Source organism: Oxyura jamaicensis, chromosome 1 (genome assembly GCF_011077185.1).
Source record: "Oxyura jamaicensis isolate SHBP4307 breed ruddy duck chromosome 1, BPBGC_Ojam_1.0, whole genome shotgun sequence".
Taxonomy (NCBI): Eukaryota; Metazoa; Chordata; class Aves; order Anseriformes; family Anatidae; genus Oxyura; species Oxyura jamaicensis.
Window position 1 is genome coordinate 45,487,921 of NC_048893.1, and position 12,143 is coordinate 45,500,063.

At 35.2% G+C, this 12,143-nt stretch overlaps 1 long non-coding RNA gene across 2 annotated transcripts in view; it reads right to left on the reverse strand.

The window, feature by feature from the left end:
- Positions 1–12,143, reverse strand: part of LOC118160278 — a 117,994-nt gene that overhangs the window by 100,679 nt on the left and 5,172 nt on the right. Inside the window, exon 2 of one of the 2 annotated variants that reach the window (XR_004747397.1) lies at positions 581–2,179. This is a non-coding gene — a long non-coding RNA (uncharacterized LOC118160278). Of the gene's footprint in view, positions 1–580; positions 3,305–12,143 lie in introns of those variants that run through there. The other variant, XR_004747396.1, reaches the window with a different exon arrangement.

The following is a 12,143-nucleotide window of genomic DNA, read 5'->3' on the forward strand; positions in this document are numbered from 1 at the left end:
CATCAGAGAATCATTTCACCAGTTCATGTGCCTCTTAGAGATTACACTTTTGATACATGATCTGTTGGGAAAAATGGGTAGAATTTGATAGTATCTCCCCCCTACCCTGCCGACCCCACTCTCCCCTCAGCATTCTATTACTTTAGAGTTAGTTTCAGGATACTCAACCACGATTCAAAATAAGGCTTTTCTTTTGTAAAGCTTCAGATTCTGAATCCCAAATGTATACTTCACAAAACCTCCCTCCATTCAACACTAAGCCCCAACCTTGCTGTTAGTACATGAATTACAACAGAGCATGTTCATATATTATAGGGTAAATTAAACTATTTATAAAAAGTTCGTTTGTAAAATCAGTGCTGGACCCTGTTCCATATTGACACAAGAAACAAACAGAATGAGATATTTCCTAAAAACAAAGCACAACAAAAGACAATACAAATGTGATGAACATGAATAGAGTTCCTCTGGTTTAAGTAGCCACTCTATATTACAGATGCTTCAGTTTGACAATTCACTTGTTATCAGGAATTTGTATTTAGCAGTTGTTCTCATCAACTCAGAACCAATGTGGACCTACCACTTTAAGTGCTGATCGACAGGAATTGCTGGTTTCAAAGGGCCTGAAGTAAAGTAGCTGGTTGGAGGAAAAACAGGCAGGACTGCCCCTGTAGCTTCAAGCTGCCGTGTATAGTTTTCTTCCTTGGAATCTTTTGATAAAAGTCAGAATACAACATGATTTATTGATGTAGCAAAGTCATTACAATTCAGAGCAAAAAATGTTATTGGACTTCCCTCCAGCTAGTGCTGTTTAAGGAAGCCTTTAAAAAGCAATTTAATTCCATTCCACAAAGTCAAATTTACTCCACAGATAATTGGTTTTCATTATATGTATAAAAAGCTACAATGAAGCCAATATGTCAAACTATATCTTTTTTAAGATTTATATTTATTACTGAAAGACTGACCTGCTTTTGCAAGAATTGTATTGTCTCTGTTTTTCTACCATTAACCTGAAAATCCTTACTGTTAATAACATAAGCACACATTATAGTAACATCCACCAATGTACCATAAAGTCTGAATATAATCAAGAATTGCTCTGCCTTCTCACATTTATAGCCAAATAATTCCATGTTGTCATCTGTCATAGATTAAATCTTCATATATAAACTTGCTCAATATGAGTTAAAACATTCACACAGTTTTCAGAGCTTGAGACACTTAGTAGGAAAGTATTTACCTTGCTTTGGTCATTATAAATATATTTCAAAACTGCTATACTAAAACAATATTAATGCCTGTTTTTCTGTTTATATATGTAATATATAATAGTGCATATTACCACTGGACATGTTTATATTCAAAAAGACTAGGAACAGCAGTGCTGTTTTGAGCATCTTGAAACATCAAACTTCCAAAGCTAATACACTAATTACAGCAGAACAACAAAACAAAGAAATTCAAAAGGTATCAAAGTTTGAAAAACAGAAACAGGCATTAAATTTTTCTATAATTACAAAACTTTATCAAAAAATAAACTCATTCAAAGCCCTAATCCTACTTATGAATTACATATGACTAAAAATAATCTCCAAGCTAAAGCAACCAAATGCAATAAAAATACTCACCAAGTCCCTTAGAATTCATGTCTTTTCCTTTTCTTTATTTCTCTTCTTTCTTTCTCTCTTTTCTTTTTTTTTTTTTTTAATTATTATTTTTTTCCTAATAAGACCAGGAGATTGAAATTTAAAAGCTGTATTAGTTACTGTCCTTCTGTTCCTGCAGCTCTTCAGTTGTACAGAGGAAACTTGGCTGGTATTGTTTAGAGAGAAAGACAGTGGCCTGTGTAAGCCAAGAGATTCTGCACTGTCTGAGGATCTCTGCAGTGCTCTTAAACTCCTCCACTGAGACAGGTATTTGTGCTGTCTGTTGTCCAAACAGGTTCATCAGAGCTCTCACAGTCACCTTCATTTTTCAGTCTTGCAGGCCCTGTCTGCTGAGAGGAGAGAGGTTTCTTCCTTTCAGTATTTATTTGCTTTTGGATTGGAGGAAGAGGCTCAGAGATTTTCAATTTGACATCAAAGAAAGGCACGTAATGGGACGCAACAGAGTTTTCTGAATTGTGCTCAGAATAATAGTCCCGAGTTCCCACATTCAGTGTTCCCAACTCCAGAAGCTTCATGGGGAAAGAAAGAAAGATAGATAGACAGATAGACAGATAGATAGATAGATAGATGCACACAGACACACACACACACATTTTAAATATATTAGTTTTCCCCCCTGCAGCACTGCAGTCTCTCTATTGTCAAATAATAACTGTATCTGAAAAGAAAGCACTTAATAAGGCTAAGGTCAGACTGCTTAGACTTGGCATTTGCTGCGATAACAAATCAGAAATGATAGCATCTTACAGATTTATGAATTTTTTGCCCCCGCAGTCACAAACATCAGACGTTTACTTTATAAAGAAAGCTTTTAGATTCTTCCTGCAGTTTCCATAGTGATTTCATTTTTCCCCTTTTATCACAGATTGGCTGAAGTACTGCTACCCTTTGTGCTTTAAAAGGCTTGTGCTACCAACTGTCGATAGAAAGGCACTGTAGCAAAAGCACACATGCAACACATACTGTCAAAAATAATTGAAATAGATAAATGCTATCTAAAAAAAGTTTCCATATTTTCTCTGCTTGTCCTGAACAGTACCGGAGAATAGTATTTCATCTAAGTAAATGTAATTAACTTGAGCCAACCATACTACTGTTCTGTTTCCCCTAACCTATGAAACTTCTATTAGAGCACTTGTCTGACACAAAATAATCACTTCACAAAAAGCTTTAATAGAGCTTACATCATGTAAAATGCCTGCTTGTTAGATATAAATTAAAGTAATTTCATGCATTTTTTTTGAATCTTTCAAACACAATGCTTATGCCAATGATATTTTTCCTCTTACTCATAAGTTTACTCTTCTAGAGAACATACTGGTTTAAGAAACAATTACACTGTTTCTGGCAAAGCAAACAATGGTCTCTGTTGCTGGAAAGATAACCACCTTTCAAAGTAAGCCTAGGGGATTAGTTTCTATTTAACCCCTTGCTAAACAAATGAGACAGTCATCTCCACAACAAAACAAAACTCAGCTAAGTAAACATTATTTTTTATTCAGTTATCATGCCTTTAAAAATTGAGTCTTTAGATTACAGAATGCGTGCACACTATTTCCCTACCACTTTTTCAACCAGCTTAATAGAAAGTGGGTGCACTGCTAATCCTAGCCAGTTGCTCCAGCCTCATGAGAGTTTCTATTCTTATAAGTCAGAGATGGCCTATTAAAAATACTGAAATCATATCATGTAGTGATAAACATATTACAAAAACTCTTTGAGCTGGAAATTTTCCAGGTGACTATGAAAATACTGAGAATGAAATATTTGTCCCTGTGAATTTTGCATTAACTTCCTCATTTTTATACAAAATCAGAAAAAAAAAAAAAAAATCCACAGGATACAGTACAGTTAAACAGATATTTTAATTTAGGATAAAAAAGAAAATATCAGGCAACTTTCTTTTGGATATACTTATAAAAGTGATTTATTTCCAAAGAGATTACCTATGCCAAACCATCAAACTCCCTAGTTTCATGTCATGTTTTCATGAGGGGAGTTATGCAACTGACTTTTGTTGTTGAGATATTAAAATCTAATGTTAGGCATTCACATCCATTAAATAGGCAGTAACTGCAAACATGAAATATGTTAATACTTACTGTCAATAAAGTTTATTGGACAAAAGAGTTTGCAGCATGGTGTAAGTGAAGAACTAAATGTAAATCGATTACCAATAGAGATTTGAAATAAAAAGCAGACGGTTATTAAGACTGTGTTGATTACTGACATGCTCCACAAGTGGTCCTGGCAAAAATCAATACAGACAGATGTAGCAGTTTTGGGATCTGAGCTGAGCTGATCTGCTTGGGGATATGAGGGCAGGCTAGTGGAGCTCCTGAAGTTTCTCTTGCCCCTCTGTAAGCAACCTGTGAAGAGTCAATTTTAGCAAACCTGACAGAATCTGGACCTGTTCTTCATACCTATTTTTCCACCATCTCAAGGGTCATTTAGTGAGCCAATTAAACAATGTATTCAAGTAATCAATTGAATCTGGCTTACAATAATTAATATAGTCTTTGTGAAGATTTTTCATTCACAAAAAAAAAAACAAAAAAAAAAACATGCTAAACAGTAATTAGAGTCTAAAATTTCTGAGAGGATGACAATTTTTCCAATCCTTTTTTGTTGTTGTTTGTTTTTTAACATTATATGTAACACAAAGCTGAACCATTCTAGGAGAATTTCTATTCAAGGAGGGAAAGTTGCTGTAGTTTAAAAATAACTCCTCAATAAATAAATAAAAAATATGAAAAGGTTTTGTCCCAGAAGAGCAAGGATGAGAAATCTGGCTTATACAATATAAAAAACATTGAAATCAGTTTAATTGCACTTCGAAACACTAAATTATGTTCTTGCAGAACCTTCTTTCCAGACTTTACATAAGTCAGATATTGAAACAGTTTCTGCAACTTTCACAAGGCAACTGATTTCCTGGGACTTGTATAAGATTTCTGAGTTTATCCACTGATTTTCTGTAAGCCAGGGAACCCTCAGGAAATTATTTTCATAGAAGGAAAAAACAGACCAAGTATTTTTTAAGCATCAGGGACTAAACAAGGCATTTGAAGTGAAGAGTCAACTAACAGTTTAAGTTTGTTTTTTTTTAAAAAAAAAAAAAAAAAAAAAAGAGAGAGAGAGAGAGAGAACTTTATGCTCCTTTACACATGGATCTGCATTCTTTCCTTGGAGAAAACTTTATATACAGCTGAGCTAACTAAAGGAAGTAAGGATTTATTGCTATATACTTTTAGTAAAATCTCTTTTAGCATAAATAATTCTTCAGCCATGCGGCTGATGAGTGTCCAGAATATTCATTCATTTTCTTCATCGAATAAGAAAAATAGGTCAAGTTCAGAGTATGACATTCTTCCCCCCTCTGCATGTAGACCCACAAAATGTTATTTATCTTGTAGCTTAGGCAGAAGAAGCAAATAGTTTTAGATCAAGGACATTCATTAAAATATTTGGCAATAAAATTAAATAAAATTAAGAGAATTCTCCTTCTTCAACAGTTCCTTAGTGATGAGAACCTTCTTCAAATCCTCCAAATTGGAAGAGTGATGGGAGGAGGGGGAGAGGACAGACTACATAACCAAAGAAACAGATTACATAATGATTGGTTCCCCATTATCAACCAGCAAGCCACCCCACAACAGAAACGAAAAACACTCTTCTGCTATCATTCCTGGACGCATAGTGAAGGACAATAATTTCCTTAAGAAGAGAAAAACATCCTTTTTTTTTCACTCATCTAGTACCTCTTTTTTTTTTTCAGTTTTGGAGGAAAAAAAAAATGCTCCTAAGGAGCAGATTTCCTAGAATCCTCTCATAGAAGAGGAATATGTGGAATTCTAAACTTCAAACTGTGGGTGCATTTATTCAAAGACAAAAAGTCTGCATCCTACCAAAAGACATGAACTACAAGACAAAATATTTTAATATTTACAGCCTCAGTACAATCAACCCCAAACTGCAGTGTTAAATGAAATACTGCCTAATTTACCCACCAGCACTTGGGTAAAATGCTACCCAAAAAGAAAATGGACTACCCACTTGGTAGTCAATTTTCTATCAGGTAGCATCAAAGCCAGTGACCTACATAGCACCAAGAATTCCCTACCTAGTACTGTCAGTCTTTTCCTTAGATAGAACAACCAAAGCTCTCCAGTGAGATCTTGAAAAGTATATTTGAAAAAAAAAGAAAAAAAAAAAAGAAAAAAAGAAAAAAGAAAAAAAAATGCAATGCTCTTTCTCTTGTGCAGTAAGTGGAATCTAAGTCATTTGCTTCCTAACAAGAAAATAAATTACTGAAGTACAGAAAAAGCAGCCTGAAGTATCAGACTAGTCTTTGTGAGCTCTTAAAGGGTGGTTAAACATGCACTTTATTTGGGCCAGTGTTAAAGCATACAAAAGTTCTTTGCTGCTTTGTTTTCAGCGACTTCTCAACTTGCTAAAATATGTGGATATAAAACTGTTGATGTTTGCTGGAAATCTTCCTTAATGAGCGAAAGCATCAGATGCGTCTAGAAGAGTGCCAGCTCTGAATCAAGGACATAACTTACAGCCTATGCCAGTTCAATTTGAAAATCTGCACACATTTTTTCCCTTCAAATAGATGGAGACCCATAACTGTGCTATACAGAAAATCATCATACATTTTTTATCTATTCATTGTAAAACAAATGTTCTCAGACACTGCAAATTTTTGATCGAAGAGAACTAACCTGAATTCCATTACTGGAGCACCTAACAACCACACCGGTGCAGAAAGACATCCTCTCCTCTTTGGAAATCAACAGCTCAACACCAAAGAAATCCCTTTTTGTACATGCATCTAGCACAGCTGTGAATACAACTGTCTGCAGTTTCCACAGTGCACGGATTGAACTACTGATTCTGGCATACTGGCAAGTACACACACATTAAAACCTTAATAACATCTGAGCATCTTCTAAAATGGCATCCAGCAATATGATTCATACCAACCATGTTATTTATTCCTCTTCTTTTTTCATGGGTGAGAATAACGTCTGAGGGTTTAAGATGAAGCAGTCTGGGATTTTTGTTTTCTACACATTACTATGTACCTGCACAGGTAAGGTCAGCAATGTTCCTACCAAAGAAAGTACAGATTAAAATGAAATTTACGATGATTCTTAGCTCCTGGGGGAACTGTAAAGTCTTGAAGTGACCTCCAATAATATTCTGTGTCACGCAGAGACAATGTTTTAACTCAACCAAAGAAACATAGCAGAATAATGACACTTTCAGCCAAATTTTCATCTTGGAGCTTTAGACAAGCTTTAGATTGGAAGAATCCATGAGAAGAATTCTCTGGAAATCACTGATTAACGTAAGGTTAATTTTCATCACATAGCAAAATAGCATGAAATAGCCATCTATAAGGAAACAGAATCTAGAGGAAAAGGAAAATCACATTCAACACACAGGAGACATGGCTAACTTTACAACAGATAGATAAGGCGCTTGTAATTTCTGGTGTCAAGAAAGCTCCTCCCAAAATTATCTAAACACTTAAACTCCACGGAGCACACATTTTCTTGTTTCTATGCTCCATCTTTTAATTCTACTGATTTCTACTGATGGAACTTTCTGTCTTTGTAGAGCAGGTCTAAAACAAGAGAAAACAAATGACAGTACTGGACAATACTGGTCTTCCAAGAACTGGTGAGAGAGGGATCTCAGACCTACAGCCATGCATTATTGATATGAATCTGATTAAACCTGAGGAGGCATAAAACTGAAATCAAACACCCCCCAAAAAACATTTTCCTCTTTGTCCTCTGACCCCAGTAAAATGGAATCCAGTCTTATTCTATAATTTGGTTTTACTTATGATATATCGAAAGAAGCCCAAATGAGTATGATTTTAAATTATGCTATTCCTTTATACTGGAGCATGAAGAAAATCAGTTAAGAAAATATCATAAGAAAAACATATGTTAATACAATAATAAGCATATATTCTTCAGAAAGGGAAGAGCTGTGCAACGTTTACATTTCAAAGCCTATGTCATTCAAGAAAACTCAGAATATGAACAGAGCTCCACTAGTTTAATGCAAGTACAAGTTAGCTTTTTATTAACAAGAATCATAAGTGTTTTCAAGAGTTATTTTTGTTAAATCCCTTATTAAATTCAGGACAGGCTTTGTGAAAAACCAAGGTAATCAATAGTGAACCATATCCCATAAAGCTGTGAATTAAGATCCAACCCTGACCATTTTAGAATGCAATAGGTATTTAAAAAATAATAAATAAAATAAAAAACTTAGCATTTATTACCTACACTAATTAAGCTTCAACATGCCTGTAAGGCAGGCAAGTAAAACATCATTTTACAGACAGGAACATTTAGAGTAGACAGAGAGGTTATATACATTGTCACCGATTAGGAAGAAAAATCTCTGACCCATAGTTGGAATTCTTAGAGCAAATTGTCAGCACACATTCACACTGTCAAGTTCTTCCTTCAGCAATTTACAGTTGGCATTAAATATAGAACAAAGAAAAGTTAGGCAAATATGTAAATGTGAACATATTCTCAAGCCAAAACACATACCAGGCAAATAATGGTTGAAGTGGTCAGCAGCATGCCCTGGCTCGCTTCCACTTTCTCAGAATTCAAGGAAATACAAAGGTGTCAGGGAAATGGGGAGACAGACACAGATAAGCATAGATAATTATGAAAATGCTGAATCCTGCCTAGATCTATCATAGGACTTCAGGACAACTTTCTTATTAGAGTTCTGTGATTACCCGTGGGTCAGGCACTGCAGAGGTGCCTGTAGAGGTGACGCTGAATTCTACTAAGTAGAAAAATATCCCTCAGGGAGCTAGCTTGTTCTTTTCTGAAGCAAAGCTGAAAGCACTTGGTGTTCTCTTGGATAGAAAGCGAAATCTATTTGTGGTGTTTGCTCCTGTCTGAAGGAGTGACTTGATCGCTAAGCCTTTCCAAACCGAGCTGTATGAAGTGCTGCTCTGGTTGCTAACTTCACCTGGATGTGCCCTGTCCAGAGCACACAGTGCTGCAGAAGTGATGAGCAGGAGAATGTGCCACTTTCAATGACAGATGGCCTCTGAGCTAAAGAATCTGAAATACATGCCATTGTAGCAATTTATGTAACACACCCACAGTGACACTGTGTTGGAAAGAAAAGATTTAAATGTTAGTATGACAACTCTGTGTAAGTTCTTTTATACATAACCTGATATCCACTTACGTGCAAAGATGAAAATATTAAGCCTGTCTTGGAGGCATCGGTTCTAAACAAATTGCAAGAACTGGCATGTAAGAAAATATGAACAATCATCTCTGACCAACTTCAGCCACTCCTGTCTCCTCAGTGAAGATTTTTGTCAGAGCTCTGATAAAAGCAATGACTTAGTATAACAACCAATTCCACACTCTTCTGTGGCATACACATTACTCCCCCAAGACCCAAAGTAGTCTTATGCTCAGCTGGGCAAAACAGGGCTACAGGAATTGAAAACACACCAACCAACCTACAAACCGCTAAGTATCTCAGGTCCTACATATCCAAGTTACACAGTGTGCATTTAAGTATCTCAAAACAATACTTGGACATTTTAGATTGCATAACCTGAGAAGTGCAATGACCAAATGAAGTGTTGGGGTCTTCTTGAAATGAAAGACCTGCAAAGAATCTATAGACTTTATATTGGTCTTCTGAGCTATGTAAGGTGGAATTTCTTCTAGTTTACTCATATACATTTAGGATTTAGAATAAAGTAGTAGCAGTTTGTGGTTTTGTTTTCCTTGACAAAACTGAACCTTTTGGTAATCTACTCTTGTTGCTTCTAAAGATATGCAATTACTCATTAATTATGCCTTCTCCATTGAACTGCTGTTACATTTATTAAATACATCAAAGGGAGTAAAAAATTAAATTGCAAAATTTTGCAGAGGCTAATAAAATCCAAAGCAGAAACATAAGCACTGATTTTGACTACACCAAATCACAGAAAGTGAGCATCATTCTAAAATTTTCTTTGCCATCTCCTTAAGGCTGCTGTCACTGTCTCTTTTACCTCTCTCTTGCAGTTGTCAAGAGAGCAGAATAACCACAGATGATCTTGTTTAAAGGCCATGCTGAACTAGAGAACTTGAAAGTTTAAAATTCTGCTATGCTAAAAGGCAAATTAACATAATTTAAAACAAAGATAATCCTACTTTTCCAATAAACTTATTTATTTATTTATTTTGACACCTGCTCTGTTTCCTCATTTGGTGAAGGCCTATCAAAAATGACAGAAGTGTACTGAGAAAGTAATCAAAACCTTGAAACCTTGCTTGAGGAAATCTGAAGTAACTGGCCTGCTCAGGGAAAACCCATGGACTTTCTAAAATAAATGAGTGGTTTCTTGATATCAGGAGGTAGAGAGTTCTTCCACAGAGGATGCCCCCTAATTTCAATCAAAGCTAGTACAAAATAAGGAAGCAAAACTGATGCTCTAGAAGGTGTGAAGGAATAGCATGATGCAGAGTCCAGTATCTGTCTGGGTCATGCTAGGACAACATTGCCTTAAAACAAGGAAGATTCCCTTAGATTCCCTTTTATCTAGACTTTATGGTATTTCCAGGTTGGAAGTTGAAATGTGCTTGAAGGGTAGTTTGGATCTGATAGAACCTAACTCTTCAAACTATTGCACGTGCTTCTAAACCACTAATGATTCAAAATCTTCTCTCAGCGTTATTCAAAGAAAGCCTAAATGAGATTACTGCATTTCTATGTTGATACTTGTGTATTCTGAAGAACATTAATTCCTCAGCTTTATATTACATTTGCATTCTATGTATTCATTCCATTGAAATAATACATTAAATAGTTAGCATATAATTTGGGTGCATATCAGCAAAGCGTGCATCCTACCCTCAACACCAGCTTCCCACATTAACATTGTTGCTAGACACTGAAAAGATTAACTACGTTAAGTGAAATATACTCATTAGCCTTAAAATGATCATAACATAACCTATACCGTATCTTCAAATTGCTTTTCAAAGCCTGGCTTCTATTTTTATAATCAATTTCCTAACTAAACTACATTTGTCATTATGAAAACAAATCATGTAAGTCATATGCACATTTTTGTCTCCTTGTGACAGACATTGATTGAGAAAGGAACAACTAGTTTCAACCTCCAGTAAACAGCTGGTATCCTTAGATAAGAAAATTTCTGCACATGGCCAAGCTTCCAATATTGTGAAAAAATGATGCAGTAGGAAGAAAAAGAAAACAGAAGCCCCAAGTGCTTACATGAGACAACATAATTTATAGCCAATATTCATAACATAACTTAATTATCACATTCCGTTTTGTATTCTGTCATTAAAGTGCAACCACAGCTTCCTTTGGCATCATTGGGTTTGTTCTTGGCAAAATAAACCACATCACAACAGGAAATATTTGAGTTTTGGTATGAGATGATCAGAGGAGAATGGTTGAAAGATAAATCTATGTAATAATTAAGCTTTGATATATGACAGTCCACCTTCACAACTCATTCATAAGATCTGCATGTTCTGAAAAGTCAGAGCTACAACCATATTAGAAAGTATCTCATGGTGCAACTGGAGTGTCTGAGTGTCATTTTAGCATGAATACTATAAAAGCAGTTCAAATACATTTTGCATCTTAGAAATCTAATTACTGTATTTAACAATTTTAAAGATATTCCTTTTATAAAACAGTGACTGACTCAGATGTCAAATTGGGCAAATACATTAGACAAGGGCAAACACAGACTAGAATTTGAATGGAGGTATTTATTGTCTAAAGTCATTCTGACTGATTCATAAGGACAGCATATAACCAGCTTGCAGTGACCATACATACGTCTCTACTAAAATAAATTAATGAGAAAAATGTTAATTAGTGATGAAAAGATAAGTATGGGGAGGGGCCAGTGAACAAAAACACTTTTCTTTTTTGTAAGGAAAAGAGAAAAGAGACACAGGGTATGTTAAAAGCCCTCTTAAAAAAAAAAAAAAAAAAAAAAAAAAAAAAAACTTCCCATATATTTTGCCAATGTAAAAGCAAATCTGAAAATTGTTCCACATATACTAAATTTAGTTTGTGCCATTGCAGCCATTCCTAAACCAGGGAAAAAGTACTATAATCTCCTTATTGACTCCCCCCTTGCTCCAGGATGCCAATTAAAATGAAATCACCACAAAAGCTGTTGTCCTGCCAATGCAGAGCACCATACTCTTGGCAAGCTAGACAGGAACAAAAAAGCAAGCAGGGTCCTCCTTCAATTAAGCACTCAAGGCAAACTACATGGCCTTCAACTTCCATAATAAATAAATAAATAAATAAATAAATAAAAAGACAATTAGCTTTTAGGCCATAAACTCTTGTTGAAAGAGCAGCTAAGATATGAAAGAAATGGGAAGAACTAAAGATCCAGGTAACAAAGCTTCTAAA